Consider the following 14,482-nt stretch of genomic DNA (forward strand, 5'->3'; position numbering starts at 1 on the left):
GCAATGATGGTGCCAACTTGGGCCAGTGAAGCAATGTCCTCCACAACTAGATTGAAGAACAAAACGACAGCAACTTCTCTGTTCCCCTTCCCCTAATTCCCCAGCACTGTTCCCATCCCCCCAATTCCCCAATAAAAATCTTTAAAAAAAACAACAACAGAAAATGTAATATCAGGAATGGGTTTCCCAGGCGCTGAAAGAGCAGCCAAATGGGACTGAGAGGCAACCTAAGGACTGGCAACAGCAGGAAGCCTCTACCAGAGTGAGGTGGGGGGACAAAAGGAGGAGCTGAGGTCAACAGCAGAAGCTGGGCCACAGAAGGCCAGCCTGCTGGTGGGAGCTCACATTAGACCCCAGCTGCTTTCAGGGCTGTCACCTGATGCAAAGAGATTCTCCCTTTATGCCATCCTCTCCTCTCCGCCAGTGCCTCCCACTGGATGAGCCAAAAGTCTCTGACACCTCTGGGTCAGCCCTGCTCCCACCCCATAACATGAAGCAGCGCAGAGAAGATGGGGAATATATCTGAAGGCAAACAGGTTTTATAATTTTATGAGTGTACAAATAATAAGGTAACAGTGTATAAATTCTCTTCTAACAAAATCCAACAGTCTTTATTTAATGTGTAAAACCAGAGTATAAATCAGAAGATCTGATATAGAAGAAAGTAACAAGGTTTGATATCATTCTAACAACAATTTAACTTCTAAAAATTAACAGCTTTTCCACCCATTGTGTTTTACCTCAAGTTGCTAATCAACGCAACACAGCTCGTAGTTTGACAAAAGGTCACACTGAAAATGAAAGAAGCTCTTCATTAAGTTCCTTCTCCTGTTTCTCCCCACCCTCCTTTTTTGTTCTGGGGCCATTTAGAATCCATCTTAGATCTGACTGAGATCCTGGGCAATCCATCTGACCATATTCACCTAAATTATGTGTGGACAACCTAAACACTCGCTGATAAACTAACTTATAAGCAAAAGGCATCTTCTGAAGCGACTTCAGTTACTTATGTTTAAAACATGGAGAGGATTCACGACATCTGTAATCCTGAAGAAAAAATAATCCCCAACTCATTCTTTACTTGGGAATTTTTTTATGACATGATATTTTATGTCAAGATTATATTCCAGGAAAACTCCAAATTATAGCAAAACGGGGAATTATTTTCATAGGACTTAATATAAAAAGCCTAGCTGCATTCTCAGCTACCATCCAATATATTACTTATAAAAAAATTGCCTCCAAACTCTTTGAATGCCACAATCATTCTTAATTTTTAAAAAAAATGTTGATTCTGGGCTTGAGAGAAGATTATGTAGATATTCTTGATATTGCCCCAAAAATGACTGCCCAAGTGTAGCCCCTGGCCAGTGAATTAGGCAAAGGGTTAGGACAGAGCTGGAGTCAAGAGCCGCCTTGGAAAACCCCAGATCCATAATCAGTCCACTGAAGGCCTGCATGTCCTCCCTCTTTTTAAGATAACGAAGAGGAATCCATTTCCCTCTACAATAAATCTTAGCCTGGAGACTCTCACAGTAACACATTTAAGCACGACTTGACTACAAAATGCAATCATTTATACCCAGTTGTATCTCAAGCAAACATCTCTGTGCAAAAGGAACAACGTAGAAAGGGTCAACATAGAACCCTAGAGGTCTTTTCTTTTAAATAACAAATGTGGTTTTGTATTCTCTACAAACAACTGGCAGACTAGTGCAGGTGTGTACCACTGGGCAACAACAAGAAGCCTACATGCAACTGGGATTTTGCTGTCTGTGTAATATAGGCAGGAAGCTCAGGACTAAGTAGCCACAGGAAGCTGCTAGTGCCTTACGTGCAAACTCCCAGAAGGCGGGGCCTATACTCATTGTCAGTCACTCAACGTTTACTGAGCTTTGACTGAGACCCACTCAAGGGGTACACAGGTGAAGCAGGAACACACAGTCCCTGCCCTCAAAGAGCTCTCAGCCTGCTAAGAGATGCTGGCTTATAAATAATTACAAAGCATACCGTGTCATAATAAAAGTACAGGGATGGCACGAAGGAGGAAGGATGAGCTGCATTTAAGAAGGGAGCCGGACCACGGGCCAAAGAAGGTACCCCATGAGTTTTATAAAACTTATAAAATTGGCACATTTGGACTGCACTTTCACTTACATTATTATCTCATTTATGCTTATGATGAGCCCGTGAGGCATGTCATTATCCTCATTTTGCAGATGAGGAAAATAGGTTCCATGAGGATGTGACTCACTCAAGGTCGTATACGTAGTAAGTAGATCTGGATGGAAACTATGATTTGTAAACCTAACACTCACCAAGCACTTACTAGGCATTCTGTGTGCATTATCTCATTTAATCTCTGCAGCAACAATTCTTATCACTCCTCATTTTATAAATGAGAAAAGCGAGACCTATAAAAGTTCAAGTAACTTGTCCAAGCCAGGATTTGAGTTCTGCTACCTGAGCCCTTAACAGCTCTACTACACTATGCTGCTCCCATCCTTCTGCAAGTATGTAAGCACTTTGATTTTTCAGTGATCCCAGCTGGCACAGTGCAGTAGGTGTCAGACACGCCCAGGTTAGAATCTCACCTTGGTCATTTACCAGCTCTCTGACATTAAGATAATCTATACTTAACCTTCTCTTACCTCTACTTTCCTCCCTTATAGAACAGGAATCCTATATACCTGGCCACCCCAGTAATCACTGCTCATCTCCACTTACTATTTTGCATTTGACCCAGTTCGTAATTCATTGCTGTTGTCTGCCTTGATCTGTAGACCATAGCTACGTGAAGTCTATCTATACAGATCTTACTCACCGTTGTATCTTCAACCTGTAGCACAGGGTTGGGCAGGTAGTGGCTACCCAATAAATATTTGTTCAATAAACAATTCATCCCAGAGGAAAAGGAGTTCTCTCTCTCCCTGCTTCGTTACATATGGCGTCTCTGGAAGGATTCTGGTAGAAGTAACCAGGGTGGTGAAGTATTATGAATGACAACCCTTGGGTAACCTGGAACCATCTCCTGCTAAGGGAGGTGAGATGGTGACTGGCAACACAACCAGAGTCACAAGTAAGGCCAGCATCACAAGAGTGGGACCTGGGCTGTCTGTTGCTGTCTTGAAATTCTTCATAATTTTTCGAACAAGAACCTTTGCATTTTCATTTTGTACAGGGCACTGCAAATTAGGCAGCTGGCCCTGATCACAAGGAACGGGTGGTGAGGGAGGAAAAAGGGGAACAGAAAGCAACTTTTCTACCCAGACAAGGTCGGGGGATGCAGGAAAGCCCAAAAGCTGTGAGCACTGTTTCTATGTTGAGCAACACGGCTATGTGCCCAGCTCTTCGTGAGACAGACTGAGCTCTTTGAGGGCACAGATAGTACCATCAGTGCTGTCTGCAGCTGAAAATGGTGCCTAGCCTTTTCTTTTAACTAAGCTTATTATTTTGAGATAATTGTACATGCTACATGCAGTTTTAACAAACAATACAAAGAGGGACGGCCGAGTGGCTCAGTTGGTTAAAAGCGAGAGCTCTGAGCAACAGGGATGCTGGTTCGATTCCCACATGGGCCAGTGAGCTGCGCCCGAGCTGAGCTACCAATAGGTGGCAGGCTGGCTCAGCTGGTAAGAGCACATGCTCCTAACAACAAGGTTGCCGGTTTGACTCCTGCATGGGATGGTGGGCTATGCCCACCAGCAACTAAGATTGAACACAGCATCTAGACTTGAGTGGCCACAAGCTGCCGAGGGGCGGCTGGATGGCAACTGGACTTGGAACTGAGCTAGCTGCACCCTCCACAACTAAGATTGAAGGACAACAACTTGGCTGTTCCCCTTCCCCAATTCCCCAATTAAAACCTTTAAAAAAAAACAGAGAGAGAGAGAGATATATGTGGTTTGCATATATGTATTGTCATATATGTGGTTTGCAAATATTTTCTCCCACTCTGTAGCTTGTCTTTTCATCCTCATAAAAGAGTCTTTCACAGAGCAAAAGTTTTTAATTTTGATGAAGTCCAAGTTATCAATTGTTCTTTTTATGGATCATGTTTTTGGTATCAAGTCTACATCTCTGGCCCTAAATTCTACAGATTTCCTCCTATGGTTTATCCTAAAAGTTATATAGTTTTATGTTTGAGTTCATGATACATATTAAGTTACTCGTAATTTTTTTATAAGGTGTGAGAATAAATCAAGGGTTTTGTCTGGTTGGTTTTCTTTGCCTATGGATGTCTACTTGCTCCAACACCACTTGTCGAAAATTCTATCCTTCTTCCACTGAACTGATTTTGCACTTTTGTCAAACTTTAGTTGGATATATATGGGTGGGTCTTTCCCTGGATTTTCTGTTCTGTTCCATTGATCTATATGTATATTCCTCTACCATTACAACAGTCTTGATTACTGTAGCTGCATAATAAGTCTTGAAAGCAGGTAAAGTGACTCCTCCCACTTTATTCTTCCTTTTCAAAATTGTTTTAGCTATTTTAGTTCTTTCACATTTCCATATGCATTTTAGAATAATTTTAATTTTTCTCATCAATGTTGTGTGGTTTGAAGCATACAAGTTCTATACATGTTTTATTAGGTTTATACCTATTTAACTTTTGATGATTAAATGGCACATTATTTTTAATTTCTATATCCACATATTCATAGCTACTATATACAAATACAATTTTTGTGTGTTTATCTTGTATCCTATGAGCTTGTTGATCTTCATATTAGCTCTAATAGTTTTTTTTAAAGATTCCTTGAAATTTTCCACATAAACTATGTGTCCTCTAGAAATGGGACAGTTTTGATTTTTGTTTCTGATCTATATGCCTTTTACCTCCTTTTCCCTAGAAGTTCTAGTGCTACATTTATTTAATAAGAGTGATTAGAAAGGCATTCCTTGCCTCGTTCCCAATTTTAGGAGGAAAGCATTCAGTATTTCACCATTAAGTATAATGCTAGCTAGAGGTTTTTTTGTAGATGATCTTTATCAAGTTCAGGAAGTTCTCTATTCCTATTTTTCTGGGGGTTTTTTGGTTTTTTTTTTTAAAGATTTTATTGGGTAATTGGGGGAGGAGAACAGCGTTGGGGAATCAGGGAAGGGGAACAGACAAGTTGCTGTCCTTTTTGTTCTTCAGTCTAGTTGTGGAGGACGTTGCTTCACTGGCCCATGTTGGTATTATCATTGCGCTGTTCCCAACTGAGGCAGTCACTCGCTGGCTATTGGATGGCAGATCTTGGTGGCTCATAGCAGCTCACAGCAGCTCACAGCAGCTCACGCCAGCTGACGAAGGCCAGCCCCAGTCGCCGGCGACTCATGGCAGCCCAGCTCCAGGTCGAGCTGTTGTTCACCATCTTAGCTGTAGAGGGCGCAGCATCAGTGGCCCTCATGTGAAATTCGAACCGGGTCCAGCACAGAGCTGGCATTCCCAAGCCAACTTTTAACCAACAGGCCACTTGGCCGGCCCTCTGGGAGTTTTTTTTATCATGAATACATGTTGAATTTTGTCAAAAGATTTTTTTTTTGTATCTCTTGATATGATCAGTTTTCTTCTTGAACCTGTTAATATAGCAGAATCTATTGATTGATTTGAAAATATTGAGCCTTACATCCCTGGAAGAAACTGCATTTGATCATGGAAATTCCTTTTATATATTGCTGGATTCTACTTGCTAATACTTCATTAAGGATTTTTGTGTCCATATTCATGAGATATATTCGTCTGTAGTTTTATTTTTTTGTACTATCTTTGTCTGGTTTTGTTATCAGGTAGAACTAGTTCCATAAAATGAATTGGAAAGTGCTCTTCTGTTTTCTGGGAGAGAATGGGTAGAATTGGTTTTAATTCATCTTTAAGCATTTGGTAGAATTCTCCAGTAAAACTACCTGAGCCTGGAGATTTCTTTTTCTAGAAGTTTTAAAATTATAAATTCAATTTCCTTAATAGTTACAGGGCCATTCAAATTATCTATTTCATATTGGATGAGTTGTGGTAATTTGTTTTTCTTAAGGGAGTTGTCCATTTTGTCTGTTATTAAATTTATGTGTAAGAGTTTGTGGTATTTCTTTATGATCCTTTTGTGTCTGCAAGGTATGTAGTGATATCTTCTGTTTCAGTCCTGACATTGGTAATTTGTGTCTTCTCCCTTTTTTCTTTGTTAGTCTTGCTAGAAGTATGTCGATTGTACTGGTCTTTTCCAAGAACCCATTTTTTTGTTTCATTGATTTTTTTCTTCTTCTTCTTTTAGCTGACCCATCTTGCCACCTGTTGGCAGCTCAGCGGCAGATCAGCTCAGGCTGGGAATCGAACCACTGTTGCTCAGAGCTCAAACTCTTGAGTGAGCTCTTAACCAACTGAGCCACTCTGCCCATCCTGTTTCATTGATTTTTAAATTATTTTTCTGTTTTCAACTTTATTGATTTCAGCTCTTTATTATTTCTTTTATTCTGCTTGCTTTGGATTTAATTGCTCTTCTTTTTCTAGGTTCTTGAAATGGGAACTTAGATAATTCTTTTCCTCTTTCCTAATGTGTACAATTTAGTGCTAAAAATTTCCCCCTCAGCATTGTTTTAGCAGTGTCCCATGTATTTTGATATGTTCTATTTTCATTTTCATTCAGTTCAATATATACATTTTTTAATTTCCTTGAAGACTTCATCTTCGACTAATTGATTATTTAGAAATGTGTTGTTTGGTTTCTAGGTGTTTGTTAAATTTCCTGTTATCATCCTGTTATTGACTCCCACTTTTTATTTAATTGTAGTTGGAGGATGCACTGTATGATTTCAATTCTTTTAAACTTTTTACAATTTGTTTTATGGCTCAGAATAGTGGTCTACCTTGGTGTATGTTCCATGGCACTTTACATAGAATATGTATGCTGCTGATGGAGTTTTCTAAAAATGTTGATTAGATCCCTTGGTTGATGGTGTTGTTGATTTCTTCTATGTTCTTGCTGATTTTCTGTTTGGTTGTTCTATCCATTGTCATGAGAGGGGTGCTGAAGTCTCAAACTGTAATGGTGGATTTGTCTACTTCTACTTTCAAGTCTATCTGTTTTTGCTTCACATGTTTTGCAGCACAGTTTTGGGGTGCATATATATTTAGGATGGCTATATCTTCTGGGTGGATTGACTTTTTTTAGTATTATATAATCCACACATACAGTAACTTCTTTTGCTCCAAAGTCTACTTTATCTTGTATTAATAGAGCCACTCCTGCGTTCCTTTGATCAACATTTTCGTGATGAACTTTTTCCATCCTTTTACTTGCACCCGGCCTATATCATAATATTGAGTTGTTGGAAAAGTCATGACGTATTTTTTCTATGTTTTTCGTTGCAAAAATGCATCATGACTTTTCTGACAACCCAATATTTGAAGTGAGTTTCTTGTAGACAACATTTATTTGTTCATGTTTTTTAATCCACTCTGTCCATCTCTGTCTCTTAGTTGGTATATTTAGACCATTTACATTTAATATAATTACTGATATGTTAAGGATTAGGGCTGTTGTTTTATTTTTTTGTTTTCTGTTTGTTGTCTTTGTTTTCCATTTCTGTTTTTGTGTTCTTGCCTTCCTGTGTGTTACTTGAACATTTTTTATTATTCCATTTTATCTATTATGTTTTTGAATGTATCTCATTGTATATTTTGAAGTGGTTGTTCTATTGGGTTGTCGGAAAAGTCATGACATAGTTTGTCTTGCTTTTCAAACGTCATTTATTTGAATAAAGAACAAAGATCAATTAATGATATATTGCCCACTTTGTTCGATAACCTTTTGCCATCTTTCAGTGAGCTTCATAATTTCTCATTCATAGAAGGACCTGTCTTTATTTGCAAAAAACTAAACAAGGTGCTGATTTACAGCCTCATCTGAATTGAACGTTATACCACGCAAGGAGTTTTGAAGAGAGTGAAACAAGTGGAAGTCTGACAGCACAAGGGCAGGCAAGCAGGTGGGTGTGGAAACACATCCCATCCAAGCTCCAATAATTTTTGACGGGTGATCAAATTTGTGTGTGGTCTCGTGTTGTTGCGATGGAACACAACTCCTTTACAATTAACAAGCTCTGAATATTTCTGGATGATGGATTCGTTCAAACTGTCCAATTGCCAACAGTAAACATTTGAATTGATTGTTTGGTTCCTTGGTAGGAGCTCGAAAAACACAACATCTTTAAAATTCCACCACTCTGAGAGCATAACCTTCCTCCGATAAATGTCTGCTTTTGATGTTGTTTGAGGCGAATCATCATGTCGGGACCAAGACTGTTTGCACACCATATTGTTGTAAACAATCCACTTCTCATCACCAGTTATCAGTTGCTTCAAAAAGGATCGTTTTCCTCATGTTTAATGAGCATATTGCAGATATTTATACGCACTGAGAAATGAATTTGAGTTCATGCGGAACCCAAATATCAGCTTGCTTACATATCCCAGCTTCTTCAGGTGGTCGTGAACACTTGAATGATGGATGTTCAATGTTTCTGCAATCTCTCGTGTTGTGTAACATGGGTTTGACTTGATCAATGCCTTTATTTTGTCATCATCAACTTCGGTGGACCTCCCAAACTGAGTAGCGCCATTGAGATCAAAATCACCAGCACGGAATTTCATGAACCATCATTGGCACTGACATTCTTGTAGTGCATTGTCACTGTAAACTTGACGCAACTTTTCAAAAGCTTGACACGCGTTCTTCACTTTATGAAGTAAAACAGTTAAATATGGCAAAAATGCACAATTTGGTCTTCCATCTTCAACTTGTTGTAAAATCTCCAAAACTCAACCAAATCGCTCAATTTTTTTTTAGATTGAAGCTAGAACTGTCAGCTGTCAAAGATATAGCAATAACATAGATGTGAATGACTCTAGTACTTCCAAAAATGAACTAGCACCATCTGTTGCAAAAATGTGTCATGACTTTTCTGACAACCCGATACGTATTACATCATATATATATATATATATATATAATTGATGACAGTCAACTGGTGTCATCATTTGTCTAGTTTGAGTGAAGCATAGAATGTTTTCTTAATATTTCCTCCACATTTATTATAGAATCTGATAAGACAATGCTGTGGTTTTTAATTCAACTGTCAAACATGATTTAGAAAACTCAATAGGAGAAGAAAAGCCTATTGTATTTACCATGGTTTCATTTACTGTGTTCTTTCTTCTTTCTGATTTTCCAAGTTTCCTTGTTTTATTGTTTCCTTTCTATTAAAAAAAAAAAACTTCCTTTAGCCATTTTTGGGGTAGGTCTGCTAGTGACAAATTCTCTTAGTTTTCCTTTATATGAGAATGTCTTAATTGACCCTTCACTGCTGAAGGATAGTTTCACTGGGTATAGAATTCTGGGTTGACAGTTTTGTTTTTTCTGCACTGAAAGAATACTTTGCCACTTCTTTCTGGCCTCCATGGTTTCTAATGAGAAACATGCTGTCATTCAAATTATTTTCTTCAGTAGATAAGGTACCATTTTCTCTGGCTGCTTTCAAGATTTTTTTGTTTCCAATTTTCAGAAGTTTGTGATATGTCTTAGTATGGATTTCTTTGGGTTTATCTTGTTTAGGATTTATTCAGTTTCTTGAATCTACAGGTTTGTTTCTGGCCAAATTTGAGAAGTATTCAACCATTATTTCATCCATTACCTTTTCAGTCTGGCCCTCTTTGTCCTTCCCTTCTGGGACTTTGATGATATAAATGTTAGATCTTTTGTTATAGCCCCACAGGTTCCTGAGGCTTTGGAGGTTTTTTTTTTTCTTTCTTTCTTTCTTTTTTTCAATGTATTCTCTCTCTCTTGTTCAGATTGGGTAATTTCTATTGTTCTAGCTTCCAGTTCTGTGATTTTTCCCCCCTTCTGTTGCTTCCATTCTGCTGCTTAGCCTATCCACTGAGATATTTATTTCAGTTATTGCATTCTTCTGTTCTAAAATTTCCATTTGGGTGTTCTTTATATCTTCCATTTCGTTGCTGAGGTTCTCTGTTTTCTCATTTGTTTCAAGCTTATGTATAATAGCTCATTGGGGGGGAAAAGTTATCATTGCTGCTTTAAAGTCTTTGTCAGATAATTCTAACATCTCTGTCATCTTGGTGTTGACATCTATTGATAGTCCTTTTTCATTCATTTTGAGATCTCACAGTTCTTGGTAAGTTGAGTGATTTTCAATGAGAACTGGACATCTTTATATTACGAGACTCCAGATCTTATTTAAACCTTGTTTTGACTTTTTCCCCCTTTGGCACTGCTCCAGCAGGGAAAGGTGGAGGTAGAAGTCCAGGTTCCCTACTTACTCCCCATTAACACTCAAGGGTGGGAGTGCTCCTTGTTACGCCTGGGTAGGGGTGGGAGTTATAGCTTCCCACATGGTCTCTTCTGACACTGCAGCGGAGGTGACCTCATGACTGATGGGTGATGGTAAAAGTCCTGACTCTCCACTAGGTTTCTTCCAACAACACCCCAGCAGGAAGGGGAAGAGGTGTCTTGTTATTGCTGGGTGGGGGTGAAAGCCTAGACCCCCTTGGGTCCCCTCTTACACCACAGGAGTAGGGGAGCTTATCAACCAGAAAGAATAAAAATTCCAACTCCCTAATTGGCCTCTACCATCCTGGCATGGGTGCCGGGACACCTGGTTACAGATTTGGGAGCTGTATAGACTAGGCTCCCCACTCAGCTTTGCTGGACTGGGTGGGAGTAGGGCCACATTTTTTCTGTGTTGTTTGGATAGAGTAGAGCAGTTATTGTCTAAAAGTTTTCTGTTTGCTAGAAAAAGCAGCCTTTTGTTAGGGCTTTTTTGTTTGTACTTATAGCATTTTGGGAATTCCAGCTTCTTCACATCCAAGTCTGGGATGTCTGAGATAAAAAGAAAACCTAGGGAAGTCACTACCACATCATCCCCCAAGTCCTGAGGTTCCTAACTGGTCTGTCTTCTTCTCTCCATCTCTCAAAGGCTCCTTTTTTATTTAATTGTTTGTTTGTTTGTTTATTGTTGAATTTTATTTTATTTTAAATATATCCTGTACAGGGATTTCAGTTGTACTTAGAGGGAAGAATAGGTAAAAATATGTCTACTCCATCTTCCCAGAAGTGGAAGTCCTGTCTAGCACTTTTTTTTTTTTAAGACCTCCACTGGGAAATTCGGGGATGGGAACAGTGCTGGGGAATTGGGGGAAGGGGAACAGACAAGTTGCTGTCCTTTTGTTCCTCAGTCCAGTTGTGGAGGACGTTGCTTCACTAGCCCAAGTTGGCACCATCACCGCGCTCCTCCTGGGCGAGGCAGATCAGTCGCCGGCCTCTGGACGGCCGCTCATGGCAGCTGCTGGCCGCTCACGCTGGCTGCTGGCTACACACGGTAGACCATGGCAACCCACTGCAGCAGTGGCTGCAGCCTACGCCGTCGCCGGCAACTCACACACAGCAGCCCAGCTCCAGGTCGAGCTGCCACTCAGCATCTTAGCTGTAGAGGGCAGTGTCACTGGCCCTCACACGTAGGATCCGAACCGGGGCCCTCTGGCGTCCCAAGCCAGCTCTTAACCAACGTGCCACTCGGCCGGCCCCTGTCTAGCACTTTTAAAAGAGCATATCTGACCATGCAACTCACTTGGTAAAATCCTTCAATGTCTTCCCATCATTAAAGACAAAACTGTTTTGCATGGCTCTATTGAACAGTCTTGCATGACCTGGCCGCTACCAGTGGTAAATGTTTAACAACCAACTGTTGGTGGTAGGAGGAACCCTGATTTTTAGTGTTTGCTGATTTCCATGGTATAAATACTAATATTATGGCCAATTTTAAACTACCAACATGATGTTGCTGAATATGGAAGAGATGCTAACAATTGACTCTTGAACATCATTGCAGACTCATTTCACTCTGTTTCTCTTTATATTCCCGCCATTCCAAGCTTTACTAGTGCTCTATACATTCTCCAGCTTCCAGCCCCTTCTGCACGCTGTTGGCTCTACCTGGAATGCCACCTTCTCCCACATCTCTGTTTGTGTGACTGCTGGGCCAACTTACATCAGCTTACAAGAGCAATTGTTAAATTTTCAGGAATTTCAAAATCTGACTGCTAAAGCTACAAATAAGGGTCTTTCTTTCTTTCTTTTTCTTTTAGAACACGTTTTTAAACATTTACTAGCATACCACTGCATCAACCGCTCTTTGTCTGGCTCATCCTTCAATCTCAAATCATTTCCTCTAAGAGGACTTCCTCCTAACTCCTGGATTTGCTTTCTATTTCGAAGCGCCATGTACTTCCCTTTCCTAAAACTCACTGGAATTATCATTAATTGACTCACCTCTCTGGTACCATAAGTTGAATGATGAAAGGGGCCTTTTGCAAACACTTAAAATATCAGATTCCTTTTTATCTAGACCAGCATGGTGTAATTGACACACAGCAGGTTCTGCAGATACTTTAGAAACACTTGTTGAATGGATGGATGGCTGAAAGGAATAGAACTAAAGTAAAATCATAACCTATTGCATTGTAAACTCAGTGAAATTATGAAGAAGGGTAAGAATCTGTATGAAACCTACAAAAAGTTTTCTTAGGCTTATACTGCAGAATGTAGTATACAGAATGTTATCGCCAATTGCCACAGCAAGGCAAATCTCCAAAAGAGATGGAACATGAGGTTTTCAGAGCTTAATGGAACCATCTCTAAGATCATCCATCTTTCCACCATAGCTCTATATGAAGCAGACAACTTGGAAATTGTTGCTGCTTCCTCTCTTGTATCCCTACAATCCCCTTTTCACAAAGCTTTAAAACTTTTAAAAACTTTAAGATTGTCACTGTTAGTCCCCTCCCGTAATTCACTCCTCCAATATCTTTCCATAACATCTACAATAAAATTCCTACCTCACCTGGCCCCTGCCTGCCTGTCCGACATCTCATACCACACTCCTCTTGCTCAAAAAGCTTCAAAATTACTCATTCAACACATACTGAGCACCTACAATGTATCCGGCACTGTTCCAGGCGTTTGTTACCAATAAACAAAACAATCAAAATCCCCTTAGTGAGCACATACAAAAATAAACCCAATAAATGAAAAATTATGTTAGAAGGTACATGTAACATTTTTTTTTTAAAAAAGACATATATACCTGAAACCTATGTAACTTTACTAACAATTGTTACCCAGATAAACTTTAATTGAAATAACAGTATTTCAAAGGGGAAAAAAAAGCATAGTAAAATGAATGGGTAGTGGATCATGCAAGGCCTTTTAAGACATAGTAAGGACTTTAGCTTAAATGTCACTTCCCATACAGGCCTAATTGCCCGATTTAATGTTTCCAACTCCCATCAATCTCATAACCTTGTTTTGTCTTCTTCACAGCGCTGGATACCAGAGATTTTCTGATGTATTTATTCATTGACTTGTGTATTATTTCCCTACTAGGAGTTTGACTCCTTTATCATTGTATCTCTCCTGTTTATAATAGAACCTGGTACATACTCAATGAATTTGCTGAATGAAGTATAAATGTGTCCTTAATACCTATGGGTTTCTAGTATTCCTATGGGGGCCTGTAGGAACAAAATAAATTGATGACAGAAATCTTAACATGGAATTATTAATTTAACAAAACTTGAGCTAAGAAAAACTTCGTAGGTACCTATAATGCTTTAAGGTCTCAAACAATTTTTATCTAAGTCTGGTTAAAGCTGTAACGTTTTCACGGATTTGATGTTTCTGTTTATGACTAAGGCAGGGAAACAAAATCGCATTTAGTCCGGTTTAACAATGGAGTCAACTCCATTGTGCTCCAATTTTAGGAGAAAATATGAGATTTCAAATAAGCCAATGCAAGATTTAAGAATGATCTAGCTTAGTTATATATCTGCTAAGTTAGAGACGCAAAAGGATTATCTAGACCAGATGATGTCTGGTCTAGAAATGCGAAGGTGACATAAAATACAGGTGCTTCGGCTGGGAAGGAATGACCAGTAAGAATAAATGGCTGAATGCCTCATACAACAAATTTCAATAAGTACTGCGACCACAGATCCGAGTACAGCGCAAGGAGCGGGAGAAAGGACCAAAATTAAGGAGAAAGGACCCCACAGTTACATGACCAATTGGGAAGGGGAAACGTGTGCTCAAGTGCGTGAAGTTGAAATCGTGTACCCTAACCCAAGGCCATTCTGGGACGGATTGGTATTTCGGGCGGACTGGAAATGGCAACTCCCTGGCTCCCAAGCCTCCTTCTTCCACCTATTTCAGGTGGGCTGCTGAAGGCAGGGCTGGAGAATGCCTGCTCACTTTGGCCCTGGGGAAGACATTCGGGGAGCTCCTGTCTCCCCGTCGAATCCTGAGCATTTCCCGACCTGAACTCAGGAAACCAAACGATGTCTCCCCGGCCTCGGGCCTCCCAGGGAGGCTGTATCTCGAGCCTGTCTCGTTAGTGGGTGAGGATTTGCAAAGGCCCAGTGTGCGGACTCGGG

Source organism: Hipposideros armiger, unplaced genomic scaffold, assembly GCF_001890085.2.
Source record: "Hipposideros armiger isolate ML-2016 unplaced genomic scaffold, ASM189008v1 scaffold_321, whole genome shotgun sequence".
Classification (NCBI taxonomy): Eukaryota; Metazoa; Chordata; class Mammalia; order Chiroptera; family Hipposideridae; genus Hipposideros; species Hipposideros armiger.